The sequence below is a fragment of the Aythya ferina genome, assembly GCF_964211825.1.
Source record: "Aythya ferina genome assembly, chromosome: 11".
NCBI lineage: Eukaryota > Metazoa > Chordata > Aves > Anseriformes > Anatidae > Aythya > Aythya ferina.
This window is the reverse complement of record NC_140307.1, coordinates 12925689-12947567: the sequence shown is the minus strand read 5'-3', so window position 1 is coordinate 12947567 and position 21879 is coordinate 12925689. Positions and strand designations below refer to the sequence as shown.

The window sequence follows — 21879 nt, the reverse complement described above, 5'->3', positions numbered from 1 at the left end:
AAAGGAAAAGGGAAAGGATTAAAAATAGATTCCCGTTTTGTTTCAGCCCTTGTAAACTAAAAGCTCCCCCAGCAACCACTGCTGAGCCAAAAAGCCCGCCTGCGTTTTGGGCCACGAGGCGCCTGAGCAGCGGCTGTATTTTTTATTAAGAGGCTGGTTAATATTGCAGCTTGCTGAGGCGGGTCTGTTTGCCCGGGTCCGGCTGCTGCTTCTTCACTCTCCGCTGCCCACCCTAACCAGCAGGGCGACGGGAAGGTAAAGAGAAAAGAAATCAGCTGGCACTTAGGACAAACCAACACGGCCGGGGAGCACCCTCCTGACTTTACAAGCCCGCTGGCTGGTGGGGAAGGGGACTCTTTTTCCTGTACCGGGAGGTGACTGCACTTCGTTAACGCAAACTTTCTCATTAATCACCTTTGCATCGCCTCTGCCTGCCCGGTCGCTGTCAGGCCGTAACAATGTGTGGGGCGCGTTCCTTTGGTGCCCAGCTTCCCCTCAGCACAGGCGATGGATCGCCCCCGACGCGCGGCTCTCGGCACAATAAGGCTGATTTCAACCTGCGGCTGACTCAAACCCTGCTTCCTCCTCTCCCTTCCTTTCACTCCGTTCTGCAGGTGCCGGGCCTGGCAATTAGAGGTGACAGGAGGCTGCAGGCAGAGCACCGCCGCCGCTGTTGTTGTTCCAGCGTGGGTGCGGGTGAAGGCTTCTCCTCTCCTGCCTGCTTCTCTCCTGACAATGCCCAGACACAGGCACGTGGCTGCCGGGCAGAGGATGCTGGAAACAGCCGGGATTTCCCCCCTGAGGCACCAGAGCGTCGTGGCCACAGGTCCCACCCGAAGCAGGAGAGCTGGCGGTGCCGTCCCGCGGCGCGCCTCTAGGTTTCCCCGTGTCAGGTTTGACACCCCCGGTGTTTCACAACCACGCCGTGCTTCATCGAAATTGTATGCAAAGCTCCACGGCCTCCCACGCATCTGTTTGTTTTCCAGCAGGGCTCTGCTTGTTCCAGGCTTGCTCCTACAAGGCGGGGAGGGAGGCAGTGGGAGGGGGACGTGCGGTTGCGGGGCGGTGGCCGGATCCTGCTGCGGGGCCGCGGGGGCTCAGGACCAGCAGGGATGCCCCACGCATCTGCCCAGCACCCCCGGCCCATCCGCAGCGCTGAGCTGCCAAGAAGAGAGGCCAAGCAGGATGCAGAAAGCAGGCAGAGCCGGGGGGACGCTGCCCTTGCAGCCCCAAGGGCTCCGGCAGAGCCCGGCGGCTCCATTTGGCGAAGTGCTCGGCAGCCCCTCCGCAAGGCGACAAGCGCTGCTAACGCACAGCCTGGCCGCAAACGAGCTGCTCCTTTTTTTTTTAAAGGAAAGGATCTGGGATTAATTAATTCGTAATTAATTAGCGGGGACTTAAATGTTGATAGATGTTGAATGTAGAGGAAGAGAAAAAAAGGCAAAAATCCCTTGTTGGACAGGTTTCTTCGCGCAGAAAAGCCTTTTAGGGGATTAAAAAAAAAATCTTGCTCGGATGCAGCTGTCCCCGGCCTGCGTTTTGGCCCCCTCCCAGCTCTCTGCATGTGTGAAATCCTGGGGATACTGGGGCGGGGCTGGGCGCCCTGCCCCTGGTGCCAAGCAGGAGGGATGGTGACCAAAGCCTCAGCTTGGAAAAATGCAACCTACGGTGAGATCCTGCGCAACTGAAAGCATCCAGCACGGGGAATCTCACCCCAAGGAGGGGTAAAGAGAGCTGGTGTTGTTCAGCCAGCGCTGCTCTGCTGCACTGAGCAGAGACCCAAGAAATCTCCTGGTTTGCCCAAAAAGCCAGCAGCTATGGGTGAGGAACAGCCACGCACAAAGCTAATGACGCAGCTTGCATGGCTCACTGACATCTCATCTGAGAGCACTCCGATGCGTTGCAGTACCCTGAACATTAATGGAAGCCATGTATTAAAAAAAAATAGGTGTGAAAATCAGAAATTGCCATTTCTCTGCTCATTGTCGCAACGATCCCTCGCTGATCTCCGAGTCAGATCCACACTGGAGAAAAAAAAAAAAAAAACACATGCGCACACCGGGCCCTGGGAAGCACAGAGCGCTGGCGATGCACGAGGCCATCGATTAAAAACCCACGCAGGAGCTGGAAATCACGAGCAGCAGGAAGCTTTGCCAGCCTGGATGCAGCCTTCTGCGCTCCGTCCTCGGTGTGGGGCATGGAAAAGCATCCAGAGAGGTGCTGGGGGTCTCCGGGCCACGCGCAGCCTCTCCATCGCTCGGGGGGACGTGGCACCGTGCGCCCCAGCTCCCCGGCTCAGGGAAAGGGGCAGCTCCCGAAGGCTTGGTGAGCACAGAGAGGAAAAGGACCAGAGCTTCCACGTTCAGCACGGGATTTCCACCAGCGATGTGCACCCCGAGGGGCTGGCGCTGGGCTGGGGCAGGGAAAAGGAGGCGGCACCAAGCGCCCGGCGTGCAGCGGGCCCGAGGGAGCCGGCGCTCGTCCTCCGCACCCAGCTCCGTCCCTGGCGCAGCGGCAGGATTAAGCGCAAGTTATAATTAAGACTGGATGTTTGAAGAGAAACATAATCTCCGTTCCGTGGGATTCGCCGGCACAACAGTAATTAACGTCTCATTAACATTCGCCTAATTAAGCAGTTTATGGAAGTGGGTAGATTTGCATACTGCTCCACTTCAGCTGGGCTGCGCTGGCTCCGCTCAGGCACCACTGTTAACCCTTCCCCGGCACGGTGCGTCCTCTCCGGGCCCCACCACCGCCTCGCCACCGCCTCTGCTGCAGGCTTGGCCTCCCCGAGCCCTTCTCCTGCTCTCTGACAGCCATCTGTTTTGAAAGCCTTTGGCTGCTTTCAGTGCTTTGCCCTGGATTCTCTCTGCACCTTCGTGGCAGACAAAAAAGCCTCGGCAGAATTTCTGAGGCCCTGCAGCGTCGGGCTCCCCAAGCGCTTCACGCTGTGCCCACTCACTTCCAAACCTTCTTTGTTTAATCATTCAAAACGGTGCCTTGAAGAGCAAAGAGCCGCTCCAAATGCCAAACAGCAACTTAAAGGATGTCTCAGCAGCTTCCCAAAGTGCTCTGACACAGATGTCGCCTCTCCGTTAGGATCTTCCTGCTTCTTCCTCCAGCGCAGCTCGGACGGGCGCAGAAACGGACAAGGAACAGCTCCGAGAGCTGCAGGGTTTCCCGCGCCGCCTAGCTTTAAACAAGAGCTTAAAGGCTTGCAAAGGGACCTCATGGTCATGGAAGGCAAGCCAGCGAGGCACTCCCAGAGCACTGAGAAGCCCCCAGCCCCTTGATGAGCCGTCCCTCCCGAGGACAGCGGGGAGCTGGGATCCCCGCTAAGCCCGGGCAGGTCCCAGAGCAAGGAGCCACGGCACGGGATGCACCCCGTGGGCCTCCACGCAGCAATGCCACCCGGGGTGCTGGCTGTAACATGCTGCACTGCTAACACCAGCTTTCTGTCCGGGTGGTGGCTTAGCAAAGCCACTGCATCCCTCACGAGCTTAGAAGGAAGGCGTGCAGCCCTGCCTTTGTCTTCTTTTTTATTTCTTTTCCCACTCCCCTCCTCCTAAAGGGGGAAAAATGAGCTCTCTCGTCAGCGGGTAATGCCGGGAGTCAAGATGCAACTTTGCAGCAAACACAGTGGGAGAGAAAAAATCATGACACAGCCTTTCATCGAAAATCAATAGAGCCCAGCCCTGCCCGGGCTCCGTCATCCTGGCAGAGCCGCCCCTCGATGGCAGCGGGGAGGGCACGGGGATCGTCCCAGAGGTGCTGGTGCCCCACAAAAAGGGGGCAGCTGTGTGCCACCGACAGGCCCCAGGTGCTGTGCAGGGCCCCAGCACCCCCCTGTGTGTGCTGCTGCAGGAGCCGAGCAGAGCAGGGCAGATTTCATTTCGTTCGAGCTTGGCAGCAGCCGGCGAGGCCAGCTCCTTGCTGGAGGTGGGGAAACACGCAGCCGGTGCTTCTGGAGCAGCTCACGGAGCTGGAGAGCCCTCTGACTGAGCAGCCACCTCCCCAGGCGTGCTGGAACAGCTCCGTTCAACACCCGCAGTGACCAAAATACACCTGGGAAAGGCTCTCCTCGCCCTGACGGCTGCCCCAAGACAAGGCAAGCGTTTTGGAGAGGGGCTGGGGCCCCGCACGGCCCTGTTCCCCCACTGCTGCAAGGCAGCATCCCTCCCCCAGCACAGCCCAGCCCTGCCCTGCTGCCACAAAAGCAATTTCTGAGTTTGCTTCCACCTCCCAACAGGTGCCTACAGCTAGAGCAAAGCGCTGCTCCCCAGCTCTGCCACCAAAAAGCTCCTGATTTGCACTTAAAACACCTCTGCCGCAGAAGCACGGCTTCATTTTCCCCTCTCCACGCAGCTCTGGAGCCTTCCTGGAGGGGCCGTGGCCATCTCCTGCCACCCCAGCTCCCTGCACGCCCCACAGACAGCCCGCAGACCTCCCTTCTTGCCTTTATAGGTTAAAAACGGGTGGGGGCATCTTCAGTTTTCCTTTGGAAAGGGCTGGAAATGGGGTGGAAACACCTCATCCCTCCGAGGGGGCTTTGCTTGCACCTTGCGGCTCCAAAACCCACCGCTGCCCCACAGCTGGAGCCAGGTGCTCGCACAGCTCCATGCCTCCTTCCTTCCTAAAAATCCTTTTTTAGGGGTTTTACGGGTGCTGGGGCTCGCTGTCCACAGCCGGGGCTCTGCAAAGCAGCCTGACCTACTTTCAGAGGCTCCCTCTCCTCTCCGACACGCAGACACCGCGCTGTGGAGCAAGATAGGGCTGGGGTCCCCTCCCTGCCCCCCCAAGAAGTGCCCAGGCTGGGGGCTCGCTGCCTCCCACCCCCTTCCCCGGAACATTCCCAGCACACGGATCTGAGGGGGGGATTTATCCATCTCCTTATCTGCGCCTAATCCCAGCCGCAGCACTAAACGCAGGGCCTCCCCCAGGGTCTCCGTGTTGGCACCCTGGGGGTGCAAGGCAGGGGGAGCAGCCCCCCCCCCAAAAAAGCCCCCCAGAGCAGGAGGGAGCACCCCAAATCACTCCTTTAGGGCGGGTTAAAGAGGGTGCAGCCAGCACCCACCCGAAGCTGCGGGCAGGGGGACGGGGGGGGCACCCAGCCAACCCCCAGCTCTGTGCCACTGACGGTAAGCAGTTTACCCAGTTCTGCAGTGCGGGGAGCCCTAATTCAGCCATGACCTGAATCTCCAACGGGGAGGGAGGTGGGGCCGCCAGGCGATGGGGTGGGGGGAGAGGAGGGACGCCACGGCTGCCAATTTGTCCCCGTTCCTTCTCCTGGGACAAAAAGCCCCTGCTAACCCCGAGGGACCCCCACAGAGCAGAGAGCTGAGGGTGGCGCGTGGAGAAATCCCTCCCCGCTCAGCTCGGGCTGGGGGAGATGCCACGAGGAAGAGACCGGGGCCAGCAGCACGGAGAGCAGCCCGGCCCCACAAGGGAGCTGCCGGGTTGCACAGCAGCGTTGTGGGGTTTCCAGCACAGTGACCCCATAAGCCAGCAGTGCCCAGCAGCTGGCCAGAGGGAGAAGGGGGCTGTGCAGGGGGGGCTCAGGGGGCTGCAGGCTGCTGGCAGGGCGCAGGGGAGACGTGGAGGGGATGAGGGGCTCCAGCACAGCCCCCAATACAGGGAAAAGGGAAAAAAGATTCAGTTGGAAACCCCTTGATTTTTCGAGTTAAAATCAAGTGTGTCACTTGGGTAACAAATTGGCCTGCCTGCCTGGCAGAAATAGCCCCGTTAAAATACCTCTCTCTGTTATTTTTTTTTTTGGGTTGCCTTTCCCAAATGAGTTCAAGAATGGGGAGGGTTTGCAAGTCCCTGCGGACAGCCAGGCTCTCTTTTCCCTTCCCTGCACGGAGCAAGGTAATTATCTGCCAGGAGCCCGGCTGCTGGATGCCTGCTTACACCGCTAATTAGCGGGAACGAGCCAGTCCCCCAGGGCACGCGGGGCCTCCCCATCCCGCTCTGCCTTCCTCGCTGCCCGCTCCTCCTCTTCCTCCTCCGCACAGCCCAGCGGGCAGGGCCCTGCAGAGCCCCCGGCACAGCCCAGCCACGGCCTCCCAAGGGCAAAACGCCCCTTCCCACCCCAGGGCTGGGGGACAGGGGACAGGAGGATGCCAAAAACCTCTCCGCTGCTAAGAAGGAGCGGGGCCGGCAGCGCTGAAGCATCCCTGGGGTTGCCAGGACTCGATGCCGCAGGCTGGGGGCCAGCAGCTCGACAGCACGCAGAGCCGGGCTCCCTGCCCTGCATCAACCCCCCCTGGGTAAGCCGAGGAGCTCCATGTGCTGCTCCTGCTCTCCAGGCTTACACCACTGCCCCCAAAGCAAGGAGAGCAACCTGGCGGTGCTCAGCCAGGACCTGGAGGGGAAGCTGGCCCCAAAGCACGCCGCCGGGAGCTGTGCTGGCCGGCCAGCTCCCAAAACCCCCTTCCCCTCTGTACATCCCCCCCCACCGGGACAAACCCTCCGGAGCAGGCTCCCCGGCAGCCCCCTTGCAGGGACCCCATCTCCTCCCAACGCAGCAGCCCCAAACTGAAGGAGCTGCCGGGAGGCTGCAGCACCCCAAACGAACAGTAGGAAGAGACACTCACCCAGACACAGGTCCCGGATGGCTCAAGCTCCTCTTCCCATGTCCCCCTCTCAACCACGAGCAGGAGCAGCGTCAGGGCGAGCCGACGGCCGCGGCTCCACCGCTCACCTGCGCCTCCGGAGAGAGCCTCGGAGCTGCTCAGCCTTTGAAACAAGCTCCCCTCCGCAGCGAGCCATCCGTTGGTGGGTGCTCTGCACGCCTTTGGGATTTTTTTACCCCCCCCTCCTCTTCCCTTTTTTTTTTTTTTTTTTTTCGGAGCGTTTTGAATGTGCAGATGCCCCAGCTTCTTAAAATTCAGCCCGGGGGCGTGGGAAGTGTTTTGGAGCTGGCCCAAGCTGTCTGCTCCGTGCGTGCGCGCTGCTAAAAACGAGCCACCTCCAGCCCCCAGCCCCAGCCCGCCCGGCAGCGCGCCGTGCTCCGACACGAGGCCGCCTGCACCCGCCGAGGGGGATTTGGGTGCCGGGGGGCACAGGGTGAACTTTGTGGGCAACCTTTTAGAGAAGGTCAGCGAGTGTCCCCCTGGCAAAACCCAGCTCAGCTGAGAGCACAGAGCGAGCAGGTAGCACGCAGCCCGCCCCGCGGCGGAGCAGCCAGGGAGGGTAACGGTGTCTCACCAGTTTGCACCAGTCCAGCAGCTGAACTGGCAAGATCTTAGAAGGGATAGAGAAAGCATTCAACCTGCCCTCGCAGGCTGTGCGAGGCTGCAGGGCCACCAGGGGTGGGGTGCCACCACCAGCGGGACAGCCACGCTCCAGCCCCACGGCACGGGCTGCTCGAAACCAGAGAGGAGGCTGCTTTTCTGTGGTCTTTTCCAGCCCTTCACCAACCCCAGCTCATCAGTTCCTTCAGGGCAGGCTCCCCCTCCCTCCCTCCAGCACCACTTCTCCGTAAATTTGAGTGAAATTCCTATTTTCCTATCAGACACACGAGGTTTCACGCAGAACGCTGGATTTGAAGGCTGACTTTTGTTGGGAAGGTGCCTGTCTCCTTGCTCACAAAAGGGCTCATTTTTCCTGGAAAAGGGCCCAGATTTTGAGTGAGAGATCAATAACATGCAGAAAACAGGTCCTTATATTTAATTTTCTATGAGGCCAAAAGAAAAAACAATCCAATGCTGAACGAACTCAAAATATTTTGCATTTGTTTACCCCACGGCTGTGCTGGAGCATCCACGCCACCCCAAGGGGTAGGACAAGACCTTTGGGGCTTCCCCCAGAGCATCCTCACCTCCTGCTGCCTCCCCGCCGGGGTCAGCCTTGCTCAGGCTGCCGAAAATTCAAGCCCTGTTTTCCCATCCTGCCACTCTGCCTCCCTTCCTCGCCTGGGATGGGCTCCAAGGAGCACCGACGGTGCCCCCCTGCCCTGCCCGTGCCAATGGCAGCGTGGGGAACGGGAGCCAAACCTTCCCTGCAGTCACAGCCCTTGGGAGGGAGGAACACGAAGGCCCGGCATTCAAGATGCTTGTGCAACAGTCATGACATGCTGCATCCTCCCAGATCCATATGGGGGAAAACTAACACTTTGGCAAATTTATGAAGATGTGTGAAAGTGATTATATTCCTGAAAATATCTCAAGTGGAACGGCCTACCTGGCATATTTTGTTAGTCATGAAACACGATCCGTACACCGACTGTATTTTGTGGCTTCCCATCTGTTTAAATACTTTAAATACTGATTTTTTTTTTTTAATTTTATTTTTTTTTAAAGAGCACGACGACAGCAGCGGCACACTGCTGACTCAGGCTCGTGGGGGGCGCAGAGGGGGCCGCGCTCGCCATCAGCAGCGTGATGCAAAAGGCTCCTCGCCCAGCCCAGCACTAGGACAAAAGAGCATTAAAGCACGCAGCCCATCCCGCACGGGTTCGGCCAGCTCGTGGCACTGGTCCCCACCCACACCAGCTCGCTGTGGTGCCTCCCTCCCCTTACACCAGGCGGGGATTTTGCCCCGTAGGAATCGCGTTCCCGGCACGGCGCCCAGGCGAGAGCACGGACCTGCTCCCTGCCCGAGCATCCCCTCGGCCGCTGCCTCCCTCCCCTGCTCTTTATTTAATAGCTTCTATTTTAAACCTCGGGCTGGAGCGGCTCTCGCTGCGGCGGCAGGAGGGGATGGCACGGGGACACAGCGAGCCGGGACCAAGGACACACGGCCAGCAGCCCCCAGCTCCGGCGAGATGCCACCACGGGGAAGCTCGAGGTCACTTTTTCCTGCTTTCCCCAAAAGGCCCTGAGAAGGCGGCTACTCCTTCTCTTGCCCAGTAGCCAAGGCAACCTGGCTTGCCAGGCAGAAAAGCAGCAGGTTTCAGGGAAAGCAGCCACGTCTAAAGCAACCGTGCCCAGAGAAAAGGGGACTCGGGGCGCTGCCATCAGCACCCACCACGCCATCCTGTGCCTTTCAGGACGGAGCACGTCCCCCCTTCAAAACACCCCCTCTTTAAGGGAGAAAAAGGCATTTTTCTCACCTTTTACCATGGTAATAGCTGAAAAGCAAAATACCCTTTTACGGCACAGTCACTTCACACAACCACCGTGCCACTGAAATGAGACTTCAGGTCTACACACGATGATTTCCCACCCCAATTCCAACAGAGCATTTAGCCACAAAGGGCTAATTTGGAGTTATTTCAGCAGTTACCTCCTGGTTACACGAGGCAATGGCAACTACACAGGACAGCGCCATACTCGCAGTATAACTACGTTGTAATTACCCTTCCCATGATTACCGACACCGACCTAACGAGATCCGAGCATCCCGGACAAACCCCCCCCTCCCCAGCGAGTGTCAGCTGCCATATGGGAAACGCAGCCACGGATCTATGGAAACTAGAGCAAAGACCAGCACAATGGGAAGGTTTTCCCCAACGGTGGCGTGAAGCCGAATATTGGGTGATTTATGGCAGATTCCCTCCCCACGAAAATCTCTCCTGTCACATCGGTGCGATTTTTTGTTTGGTTGGTTTGTTTTTACAGCTCGTTTGGCTCTGCGTTTGTTGAACAGCTTCGTGCTGTTCTCTGTCCTCTTGCAGGATGGTGCCTTGTCATTTGTGTTCCCTTACAGCTTTTTTTTTTTTTTTCCCTCCCTAGGAGAAAACCTCCTCTGCTCGTGTTCTCCATGAGCCTAATTCCACAGCCCCAGTGGTGTGTGACAGCGCCGGAGTTATTGCCACCTTCCAGGGGGATAAATCACGGCGCAGACAGGGGCTGCTGTTCAAGGTCCAGCACCTGGAGGAGGAGCCTCCCCTTCCCCACGGAGCCAGTCCCCGGGAGGACTAATCCCACTGGAAATAATCCCGAGCAAAGAGGTTTTACAGCTTCTCTTTAAAGGCTGTTTCTTACTGACAGCTGATGAGTTCATATCCCCCAATATCCATTATAGGGTTTATTTTATTTCTTGTTAAAAAATAAAAGGGCAGAGCCAGAGAAGAGTAAAAACCAGCAACAGAGGCTGGAGACTGACAGCAGCTGCCTGGCAGACAGTGAGTGAAAATGCTCTGACAAGATGAGATGTTTTTTCTTTCATTGAAATCACTCCCTTTCGGAATGACTAATACGCAGCTATCGCACCATGGATATTTCCAGAGTGATGAGATGTTTTTAAAATATCTCACTGTGCCTCAAAATATCTCACTCTGGCTCAATAGATCATCCAAAACACCACCCACGGAAATCATAAATAAATAGATACTAGAGCGCCACAAAAGAGGAGACTGTCCAGGGCCAGGGTGGCATCCTTCATCGGCAAGCAAACGAGGCCACTGAACTCCTCACCTCGGCGCACGGCTGCTGCAGCGAGGCTCGCTGCAAGGGCCGGAGGCACCAAGTCACTGCGAGCCGAGCTCGATGCCTTCTCCTCTCGCCAGTGCTTTTACAAGTCCGTGTGCTGTACAGGTGTCCTTGGAGATGCGCACAGCCCCTTGCCGACACAGCAGCTTCAAATCTCAAGTGACAGCGCCCAGGCGCAGGCACCCAGGCCCAGAAGTGTTCCTAAAAAAGCAGCGAGGCCAAGAAGGGAGGAATGTGCCCAGGGAACTTGGTCAATAAGGATTAGGGGAAACCACACCCAGCTCCACTGAAAAATAACCCAAACCTCTGCAAATCTGTCCCGTGGCTGCATAGAGGCACAGAAAAGGAGCTGGAAGCCTTGGGGGAAAAACAGCCCCATGTGTGGCTGTTATCGCTTTCCCCGTGCCCTTTGCTGGGCCAGTCCCTTTGGGCAACCAATTTGTACACATCTCAATGCACTCACGCCAGGCTTGGATGGAAATAAAAAAGCAGCCAAAGGCAGCACAAGGCAGCTGACTTCCATTCTGTGCTTCACAAGCTCGCTGACACCCCGGTGTCCCCCCGGCCCTGTGCTGCCCTGAGGCACGGCGCAGTCAGGGCACCCCAAAATCACCAGCCGGCTGCAGCACCGCTCACTCCGTGCGAGCTGCATCTGCTTTTTGTCTTCCCCAGCAATCAGGCAGCACGTTTTGTTTTGCTGATTGAAGGAAAAGGGAGCCAGCGGTTCAGAGGAGCAGAGAACGGGCTCCTTTGCTTTTCTCAGCAAGATAAAATTGTTTAGGTCACCCGGACCATGCCACTCGAAAATTGTTTCCTATTTGGAGAGGTTTGCCAAAATGTGTTTATAAACTTTTGGAGATAAAGGGGCTTTTCAGAACCGCAAAGTCAAAATGCATCACTTGGAAACCCCAGACAGACGTAGTCTTCTTGTCCCTTTCTTTTTTTTTTTTTCCCCAAAGGGCTGCACCTAATCCCCAGCACTGCAGGAACTGCAGCTTTTCATGGGTTTGGAGAAGGGTAACGCCTTGCCCATAGCAATTCCACCCTGCTGCTGACAGAATTCAGGCCCCTGCAGCAACTGATTAGCAAAAACCCAGAGCTCTGCCAGCCACAAAGGTGCTTTTCCCTTCCCTTCGCTCCCCCAGGAGCTGCAGAGCTGCTGCAAAGGGTGGGGAGGGAAAGCCAAGGCCCCGCATCCCCAATGAAGACAGCTCCAACATCTGTCCTCAGCCAGAAATGTATTCACCCGCACAGACACACTCATCAGATGAGGCTCTAAAATATTTACTGCCCAAATATCAATCCTCATAAAGCGAGGCAGCCATTTGGGCTCGGGGAGGGGGAAGGAGACGGGGCGGGTTGTCAATAATGTCATAAACACGGGCAATTTTATGTATCTCTGGAAATGGCCGAGGAACACGCAGCTTGACAGATGCGCGCCCGGGTAATGCAGGCTCCCTAGTTATGAGCATGAGGATGTCAAGAGGAATAGATGAGCAGTAATTCAAAGTATATTGGGCTTAGAGAAGTACAGGGGCATCGCGATGCATACGTGATGGGCACCGCGGCGGAGAGAGGGCTGGGGAGGAGCGAGGCATGCTGATTTGGGAACGCGCCCTCCAAGGACAACCCTTGAAATGTCACAGAGGACCCGGGCACAGCCACGGTGCCTCAGGGTGTCACTGCGGGGACACGCCAGCCTCCTGCTGGGTCTTGGGGCTGGACCGACCTCCAGGCTGATTGCCCATGGGAGCTGCTCCGATGTTTCCATGCCACCTCTCCCCTGGAGCACAGGGACACAGCCCCTCAAGGCTCCCAGCCACCCTGCACCATCAGCGCTGGGCCAGGGAAGCCCTGGAGCCTTTAGGAAGTGCTGTCAGATCTCCCCCATACCCAGCCACGCTCCCTTTGCTTTGCAGGGAGGCGTTGCTGAGCCCACCACATTTCCCAGCGGGGTTTTGTGAGGGTGCCCACAGCAGCCTGGGAGGAGAACAGCCAGGGCTGCCCGTCCTCTAAATCCAGAGCGCTGCTTTGTGCGAGTGTAAGAGACCTCCTGCACTAAAGGAAGCATCCACAAGGGGATCCCAAAAGGCACGGGTTGCTTTCGGAGACCTTTCCTTGGGACTCAGCCTCTGCAGCAGGAGCAGCACCCTGCGGGGCTGCTCCCTGGGGCTGGCCTGACCTCCGGGCTGCCTTCCTGTCTGTGCAGGCTGGAGGGAGAGATCCTTGGCTCCTCATGCTGAAACCCTTCCTGAGAAGGTACGGATGAGGTCTGCCTGCCCCCCAAACCCACCCCAGATGCACAAGCCAAGAAGGGGTGGGGGGGACTTTGCTGCTCCACCCTCCACCACGCCACCTGGAACGTGGCATTTTGCCTTTTCCTTCACGTCCAGAGACTTGAAAAAACCCAACCCACCTCAGCACGAAATCAAAGCAAGTCCACCTAACTCATTTGCATCCATCCCCAAATTACAACACCACCCCCCAGAGCCGCAGCGAGGGAGAGGGACGCCGCCCCCGAGGTGCAGGCGGCAGCAGTCACCGCGATGACTCGCGGCCGGCATTTCCCCAGCCCACCCAGCGTTTCTCAAAGCAGCACCAGAGATTTTTCCAGGCAGCACCCAGACACACGCCGCACCCCCAGCCGCACGCTGCCGCCTCCCGGTTTCCAGCCCGCAGCCGAAAGGGAGCAAAACAAATCAAACTACCGCTGCGCTCGGGCTCCTCTCCCAGGGGAGAGCTCAGCACGTTGCACAGGGGAGCCTCAGCTTCTCCAGGCTGGCCTCGCCCAGCCCTCAACGCCACGCTTTATTTTATTTTTTTGCTGAGCTTCACCTCCTTTGGCGCCCCTGCCGACATTCCCGCTGCCCACCTCCCGCGGCGGGATGCAGTCATCGGGAGAAGTTCAGCGTTTTCACACACACCCCTCCCCGGTGCCTTCTGCGGGGGGAATTACTCACGGCGGCGGGCAGGCACCCGCGCACCAGCCACCAAGGTGATTTTCCTGGCGGAAGAATCCATGAATCACTGCACCAGGCAGGATTGGCTTCGATGGAGCCGCAGCGCACGCCGTTGTTTATTGAAGCTCAGCGATCTTTCCGGGCTGATGCTGGGACATGACTTATCCCAGCCACTCACTCCCAAGTTATTGCAACACCCGGCTGCAGTTCCCCCGCCCGCGCTCCGGGAGCTTTCCCTGCCTCTCACGGAGAACTGCAGGGTTTGGGGAGGTCGGATGAGAGCGCTGAATAAATGCAAAGGCAGAGGAAATGTTTTCTGTACGTCTCACAGCTCACCCTTCCACCCAGCCCCGGAGATGTGTCACTCTGAATAAGCCCAGAGCCCAGGGTGCCACGGCCACCGCGGAGGTCAGGCAGGAGGGAGGGAAGGGACAGGGCCCGCACAGCCGTAGCCACCCCGACACAATGAGGCAAGCAAGTGGGAACAGGCTGCTAATGAGAGCTTCTTTCAAAAAAAATAATAAAAAAAAATAAAAACTGGCTTGCTCTAATTTGACTTTTTCTCTGGGCAGCGCTCTCCCGCGCACAAGAGCTCTGCAACGACGCGGTGTAACGGCACCAACCTTCAATGCCACGGTCACAATAGCGGCAGCAGGAGATAATTGCACCTGGACCTCATCTCAGGGACACTTCCCTGCTAATGAGGCTGTTCGAGTCAAAGCGGGCACAAGTTGAGAGGGCCGGTCTTGGAGCCAGCCCGCTGACCAGCCCCAGCCCCAGCCTCACCGCTTCACGGCTTACCGGAGCTCGGCTTCCACCGCCAGCCCTGCATCCGCCTGGCGTTTATTCCTCCTCAGAAAAACCTCCCCGGGTGAGCTGTGCTTCTTCTGCTTCCATTTGCTGATGGTTTGAGGGCATCTCCCAGCAGAGCTGCACCTGCCCTCCCACCCCAGGCCCCGCAGAGGGTTTCTGCATCGCTGCCCGCGTGCTCACAGGGCCCGGGAGCGCGTGGCAAGCACCGCCGGTGGGGACAGGGACAGGGACAAGCCTCACTGACAGCTGCCGTGCTGGTGGCTGGGGCTGCTACCTCTGCCTTCAGCTGCTGCAATTTGTGTGCTCACCCGGAAAGAAAGGCAGAGAGCCTCCTGCCCCTCGCTGAGCCGCTCTGAAACCTGCTCCCGCCCCGGAGTTAAGCAGCGCTCGCCTCCAGCAAGGAGCTGCTCTCCCTGAATTCAAGCAGCTTGCCCGAGTGCTGGCTGTGGGAAGGCTTGGAGGAGAAGTAGAGCGGGAGAAGAGGAAGGGGGTGACACTCCAAAACGCACGGCAGGGCACAAGGCAGCAGTACATGATGCACAGCAAAGGCAGTCAGCATTGCTTGGGTCACCGGCATGACTTTCAGAGGCCGGCACAAGCTGTAAGGCCGGGAGGAAAACTCCAGCAGCTGCTCCAAGAGCTGCTGAGGACCAGGAACCCAGGCGGCACGCAGGGAAGCTGGTGCCTCAGCATGTGCCAAGCCCACAGTGGAGCTCGCCAAATGGGTCAGGCTTCAGCCCCTTGCCCAAGAACACAGCTCCAAAGCTTCAGATTCCCCTCCCCAAGCCCCCAGGGGGTGGATGTTTGGAGGGGCTGCACCCACAGCTGCTGTGAAGGGACCCCAAAAAACCTGAAAGCAGCCAAAGGAGGACCCCAGAGGGCAGGCAGGCAGTGCCCCTTGGCTGCAGGCACAGCTGGCAGGATCCCCGTGGGGTACACATCCTGAAAGCTCAGAGTAAATACTTAAAGGTGGAGGGGAAAAAAAAATCACCGTTCCTCCCTGAAAGCAAGTTCTCAGACTTTGCTCTGGGATTTGAGGCTGAGGCAGACAGAAATATGACAAAGGAGACACAGGTTTCAGCAAATCATAGGCACATCAGAAGCAATAGCTTTCAGCTGCCTGCTTAGCTGCGAGATAAATTCCCTCCCGGCCACGCGCCCGGCAACCTCGGGGACAGCAGCTCCGCTCTCCCTGCACACACGGGGGGCCTCACCTCACACCCACCCATGCTGGGGGAGTGCTCTGCAGGCAAGGAGAGCCAGGGCATCACCCAGACCCACTTCTAAACAATTACAGCCAGCCCCATCCATGGGATGCGTCTCCCCTCCTCGCCCTGTCCCGTGAGCACACACACATCAGGGTTTGGGGCAGCACACAGGTCCCACGGTGCTCAGGGATGTTCCCAAACCTGCATCCCAGCCCCACGCGGCGAGGGCCAGAGGAACAAACAACATCCCAGCCTTCCTGAGCCCTCAGAGGGGCGATGGGTGAGGGAGGACGGGCGGCCACAGCCTCCTCGTGGTGCCCAGCACCGGGACGTGGCTCAGTGGCCGAAGGAGCTGCTGAGCACGGGCTGCTCTGTATGGCCGGGCTGTCCTTGGGATGCTTTTATTTCCAGGGAGAGCTCATTAGCTCTGCTTGTGCAGGAGTTCGTTTTTTTTTTCCCCCTGTTACCAAGAGCTGGAAAACTCCACTGAATAACATCTCCAAGCACAGCTGGAACAAAGACAGGGCACAGGGGGAGAGTGGCAACAAACCCAGAGATAATCAAAGCTGCTGCTGCAGCCTCACATCGCCGACGGGAGGTCCGGATTCCCCAGGCGAAGCTCACTCAGGCCCCAGCAGCTTTCCCCATGCCGGGGCTCTTTCGGAGCCAGCTGCAGGGCAGGGCTTGGGGTCAGAGGGAAGCAGACTGGCCCAGACAGATTGCCAGGAGCACAGCCAGGGGAAAGGCTGGAGGGAAGCCAGGAGCTAAATGGGCTCGTGCACGCGCATGGCAAGGAGGCAGGCGGTGCTGCAGGAAGGGTTTAGCACAGGCACATCCCATCAGGGATGTTCCCACAGCCCTGCCCTGCAGGGAGCAGCCCACAGCCTCGCCACCTCCTCACCAAGCCCCCGGGCCCCTCTCCCATCCCCGCTGCAGCCAAGCACTCACGTAGGAACAGCGGGAGATAAGGCAGCTCCCCAGATAAGATCTAAAGCTCCATTATCTCTTTAACCCTCACACGATTCATTTAGCCCTCCCAGATCTCTCCCTCCCTCTCTGGATCCTCCAGCTTTTCCCCTCCTCGCCCCCCACGGATGCTCTGGGAGCAGAGGAGGCGGTGGGAGCCCGACTCAGCGGGCTGCCGCTCGCCGCAGCCAACGGGATGGCCTCCGACTGACCGGCCCCAGCGACTCCGAGTTAATAAAACGTTAAACGCAGCCCCATAAATCACCTGCCCAGGAAGTGACCTGGACAGGAGGCCTAACGAGTTAGCAGAGGGTTTTATTTAAAAGCCTTTTGTCTAAGAAGTGCAACACGGAGAGTCAAATAACTCTTAGTAAAGCAGAAGCACTGAAGCTACAGGGAGGATTAGAGAGGGCGAGATATTTATGGCCAGGGATGTCAGCGCTAACCAGCCCCTGCTTCCCCGTGGCTGCGTGCAGATGTGCCGGGCTGAAGCACACCAGGCTGGCAGATTTCAGAGTAGGTTTGAGGAGAAAAGTTGTATTAGACTTGCCTGAAAAGCCTAGCTATGAAAACCCAGTGGGAAATCAGGTTTTGGGTGGGCTGAGCTGGGAAAAGGCGGGTCTCCCAGCTCAGGCTCACTGGAGCTGCTGTGACCATCGCTGGAGACCTCCTGCTTTGTGCCTTCTGCCACCCCATGAAATGCTCAGGACACCCACATCTTTCTGCTAGGCCCAGCTCGTCTGCACAGGAGATTAAGCAGATTGAGAAGCAGCAATGCTTGCGCATTACCATGCACATCTGACACCTCTGTTTGCAAGGAGAGGCTTGAAAACAAAGAGGTCTAAAAGCCTCAAAACCCACAACACCAGAAACCAAGCTTTTGGTTTCTAAACCCAATATCTACTCCTCAGCTGAGAACAATTTCACAGCCAGCCCCACGTATCCCCCATAAACCTAGCACAATTTATTTGAGAAACCTTTAAAACAATCTTATCACAAAGGGCAGATGTGAGAGAAGACAACAGGCAGTCTGAGGTAGCAAGAGGACACACAAACCCTTTCCCAAACACCATTTTGGAGCAGCTGAGACAATCGGAAGGTACCAGTCCCACCCAAGCCCAGTTCCTTCCTGGACAAGTCAGAAGACACAACCAGCCAAAATCCAGCCAGGCTCTCACCCACATTAGCACACCCGTTTGCTCTTCCCGGCCAGAACAGCCACGGTCCTTACCTGAGAAGGGATGCAGGAGGCTGCAGCAGGGAGCCTAACAGCACCGAGGGGCTGCACACAGGGCGCTGCTCCAGGGGCTCTGCAGGTGCTGGGGGCAGCTCATGGCTCCTGGGCACAGGGGGCTGCGGATGAGAAGGCACAGGAGATGTCAGCATGGGAAAGCAAGACCTCAAGCCCCCATCCAGCTTGTGACCACTGTGAGTTTAACAATAAAGCTAGGACGAAGAAGAACATGCTTAAATATCAACTTCTTTCCTTGTTACTCTTATTCCCATTGCCATCAGGGAAACCAGGAGATCAGGTGGGACCCTTGCTGGTCCCATGCACCTCTAGGCACCAACTTACAGACACCTACACATGTCCACAAGCCCCCGAGGGGCTCCTGACAACTGTAGGGTGATATTTGGGAGCCTAAACACAGCAGCTCTCAGAAGGAGTCGCTGTACTTTTACCATCTGCAAACAGAGAAGAGGCACAGTAGAGATGGAGGTGATATTCATTATCAGGATATCAGAGTATCAGGCATTCAAGTACCAGTGAGACAGGTTACAGTTGTTTTTTTTTTTGTTTGTTTGCTTTTTTTCCTGCAACACGGCAATTTAAATGCAGTACAGAGGGGTCTAAAGGGAACTGGGGCACTGTCACAGTCCCTCAGGCTGTCCTGTGCTATGGATGATGTGACTGTGGCCCAAAAGCACCAGTTCCGTGAGCGCCAGAAGAAAAACGTGGGCTAGTGTTGCAAAATCGTTGAGGGCATTCTAATTTCCAGTGACCTGGCTGTTTACAAAAATTGCATTGATTGTCAGCATGCACAGGTTGAAAAGGGTTTAAACCTAATTGCCCTCAGGGGCCAGACATTCTACACTTACTCTGCCTACAGGGGGTGCAGGCATTTTCTAATTGCTGAATTTGTAGAGCCATTGATTTAGCTTCACCCACCCCTTTGCTTTCTTAGCTGTGCTATAAAATTGTTGAGCAGCCGGTAATTCCTTTATGCTTTCTCCTTCCCAGCCAATCACTGTATCGTACTTTGAATATTTTCATAAATTTTAGAACCCAAGCCCTGAACAAGAACTGAAACAAGTGCAGGTCTTGCTTGCTTCACAGGGTTATCTATTTCTGCACGTCTTACACAGAGTTCTCAGTCTATCCATGTAGCTGGCTGGTTTTTCACCCTTGAACTGTTTGCATGCATAAACTTCAGTCCAATCTGTTTTTCTAGAACATACTTGGAAAATAGCATTGAAAATAGAAACCCTGTGTGATCTAACGTCAGTATTTGGAATTGGCTCTACTGACCACTTGGCCGTGTCATAGAGCCTTATTCAAGTTTCTTCTGGTGCTACAGCTCTAAGAAGCTGGTCCATATTAGCTGAGGTTAGGTTATAACTTTCTTATTATCCAAAGCTCCATAAATTCTTCATTTCCCCCAGTAGTTTGGGAGGTAAAAAAATTGGTTGCACTCCAGGGAAAATGGACTGAGACAAGGTTGCCATCAGAACCAGCTTCTCTCAGTGGATAATTTAGTGTAGTTTTTACTGTTTTCTTCTCATTTTTCTTAACATTTTCTTTTGTTGCTCAGTGCTAGGGAGCTCAAATTCCTTTCTAGTGGAATTGAGAGGTTCAGACTCAGGGCTAGTGGTGGAGTCAACTTCCTCCCTCTGTTCATAGTGGTTATCTGCAAGATATAGTGGTAAATGAGAAAAATAACCTAGGTCATCTGCAACCTCCAGCTCTATCAGATAGAAGTAGCACAAGAGTATACAAGAGATACAAATGCTGGGGTGGTTTAGGTTCTCAATCAGTTAACTTCTCTTAAAATTTTTAATTGGTGTTTAATTTTTCCTGGGATTCTTTTAGGCTCTGAGGTTGTGACTCAGTACAGATGCACTATAACAACTAAAGAAGGCATCCCGCTGAGTCTGGGGTACTTTGGGTTTGTTTTCTTTTTGCAATCAAAAACCAAAAGTACTTTAAGGAAAAATGTTTAGGAGGATCACCTTGGGTACAGCAATAGCATTTTTCTTACAAACTTCAGGGGGAGTCATTCTTGTATATAAACTGGGGCAAGTTCCCCTCCGAGAACCACGCTTGCTTTGGACTGCACGATGCCCATCTGGAGCCAGTTTCATTTACACACACAACCCAGGATTCATTTTCAGGGAATGCCAGCCTGCTTACAAATCTCCCAGAGAATATTTTTGTCAGCCCATGATTTTAGAAGTACCTTTTAATTGCTTGTGAGACTCACTCGTACACCCAGGCAGCCAGCTGGTGTCCAAATGGAGGCCTGCCCTTCAGGCCTGCTGAGATGGCAGCCTGCCCAGGGGCCCACATTTCAGTCACACTGAGGTGGGGACCCCCCGGGGGCACTCGAGCAGCTCCTACAGAAACTGGAGGCCTGAAGGATGAAGAGGACCCTCCCGTTCAGTCATGAGGCCAGGAGCAGACCCCATGGCTTTGCAGGCTCCTTCTGGAGCCTGGGTGCACCTGGATCCAGCCCTGGTCTCAGGCTGGGTTACTGCTTTGTGTCGGAGAGCTCACACATGTTCACACACACCGCTGACCAGACAGTCACCAACAGTTGCAGAGAAAACAAAATAAACTCCCCAAACAAATCAAGACCTTACACTTGCCCAAACAAATGAGATTTTCCAACTGAATTTATCAATTACAATTCAATTTACTTTAGCCAAGTTTAAGGTTCTGGGCTGACCTGTATTTCAAGTCCAAATAGTAGTGTTCAAGCACAATGAAGAGCTTACAGACAATCCTCACTGGAGCCCCAGTGGGAAATGTTTTAATTTATTTTTAAAGAAGGTGCCTTACCTTTTCAGTTTGGCACCTGGGGGTTCAGAGGAGATAGCCTGCAGTTCCTCCAAGCTATGGCACAAAGCAAACCATCTGAGTCATGGCATCAAAACTGCTGGAGATTATCGTGACTGAGTGTGTAATAATGCAAGCACAATTTAGGACAGGTCAGGCAGAAGCTTATTAACCATGATCATAGTGAGAGGCAGTATTCCCCACCCACCCAGAGACTGCAGAGACCCAAATCTCCTCTCTTTGAACAGTATGCAAGGGGTAAGGAAAATAAACCCAATGTTAGAGCCAGGTATGCACGCCAGGGAAGAATGGGCTCCAGACAACTGCTTACATGTTATCAAAGCCAAGTAACCATTCACGGGAGGGAATGTTCCTTTTGTTAAGATAAACTTCTTAGCTAGACCTCTCAGATCTGAAATAGCAATATTTTTACTTACCACCACAAGGAGGAACAGAAAGCTACATAAAGCATGCCAGCAGCATCCATCCCACTGGGGAGGAGGTCACAAATAGCAGGGGGAAAAAGCAAGGACCCAGTAAATGCCAGGGCACAACCCCATACCCTTTGTGGTGCACACAGAGTGCTTGAGGGATGGGTCCCCAGCTCTGCAGCCCCACAGGGGGTCTAGGGAGCCCAGGGAGGGGGCCAGGGAGCCCTCTTCCTAAGCCAAAGTGTCCCACAAACACCTTGAGAAATGACTTGTCCTTTGCCTGTTGATTGGGGAGCTTGATTTCAGCACTGAACGAGAAGCAAGACCCTTTCCTGATGGAGAAAGAGGCATCTTCACCCCTCTCCTGTCCAGCTTCACCTTCACACACAGCACTATCACCTCCAGCCTGGGTTTGATTTAATACATCTATTTTGCTGTGAGGTCCCTGTAGCAGAGCTCACATCCTTTTTTGCATCTCAGTTTTGATCAGCCAGCATTTAACAAATTAATAATAAAGAGCCTGAAAAATAGTCTCTTGTCCCCAAGAAAGTGGCTGTGCCTCCCAATCACTCAAAAGGGCACTGCTTTAGACCTCGCTGAGCAAATGGTATTTAGCTGCAGCCACCTTTTAATGGGAATGATGTGCTCCTACAAGGAAAGCAGTCAAGTGTATCACATCTGAAGACATCCACATGCTGCACAGCAAGAGGGCAGGAAGGAGAGAGGATGTAAGGGAACACTTAGCATTTTGCAGCAGCCGTTCCTGGTCCTGTCCTGAGGCCTGACATCCTACCCAAAGCTGCCTGTTACATTCAGCATTGAGGTCACAAGAAGCATTTGCAAGGTTCACCGTAGAGGCGGGCAAATATTTGCCGAGGATACTTCCAAATCTCTAGGCCCACCACGTGCTTTCTGCAAATTTATTTGCTGATCATGGTCCTTGCACAAATTTGCAAATGAAGAGCAAAGACAGAGCACTGTGTCAAAGATAACTCCGCTGACTTGGATTAGGGTACAGTAATTAACACCCTGAGCACTGGCAGTCTCACTCCTAGCTACCAGAGCTGG

General features: G+C 55.6%; 1 protein-coding gene across 6 annotated transcripts in view; it reads right to left on the bottom strand.

The window, feature by feature from the left end:
- LINGO1 (leucine rich repeat and Ig domain containing 1) overlaps window positions 1-21879 on the bottom strand; it is a 117534-nt gene that overhangs the window by 85267 nt on the left and 10388 nt on the right. For 4 of the 6 annotated variants that reach the window (XM_084532707.1, XM_084532710.1, XM_084532711.1 and 1 more), the window contains exon 2: window positions 17555-17676. The gene's annotated coding sequence lies outside the window, so the exon portion shown is untranslated. Of the gene's footprint in view, window positions 1-6596; window positions 6773-17554; window positions 17677-21879 lie in introns of those variants that run through there. The other 2 variants (XM_084532709.1, XM_084532712.1) reach the window with 1 other exon arrangement.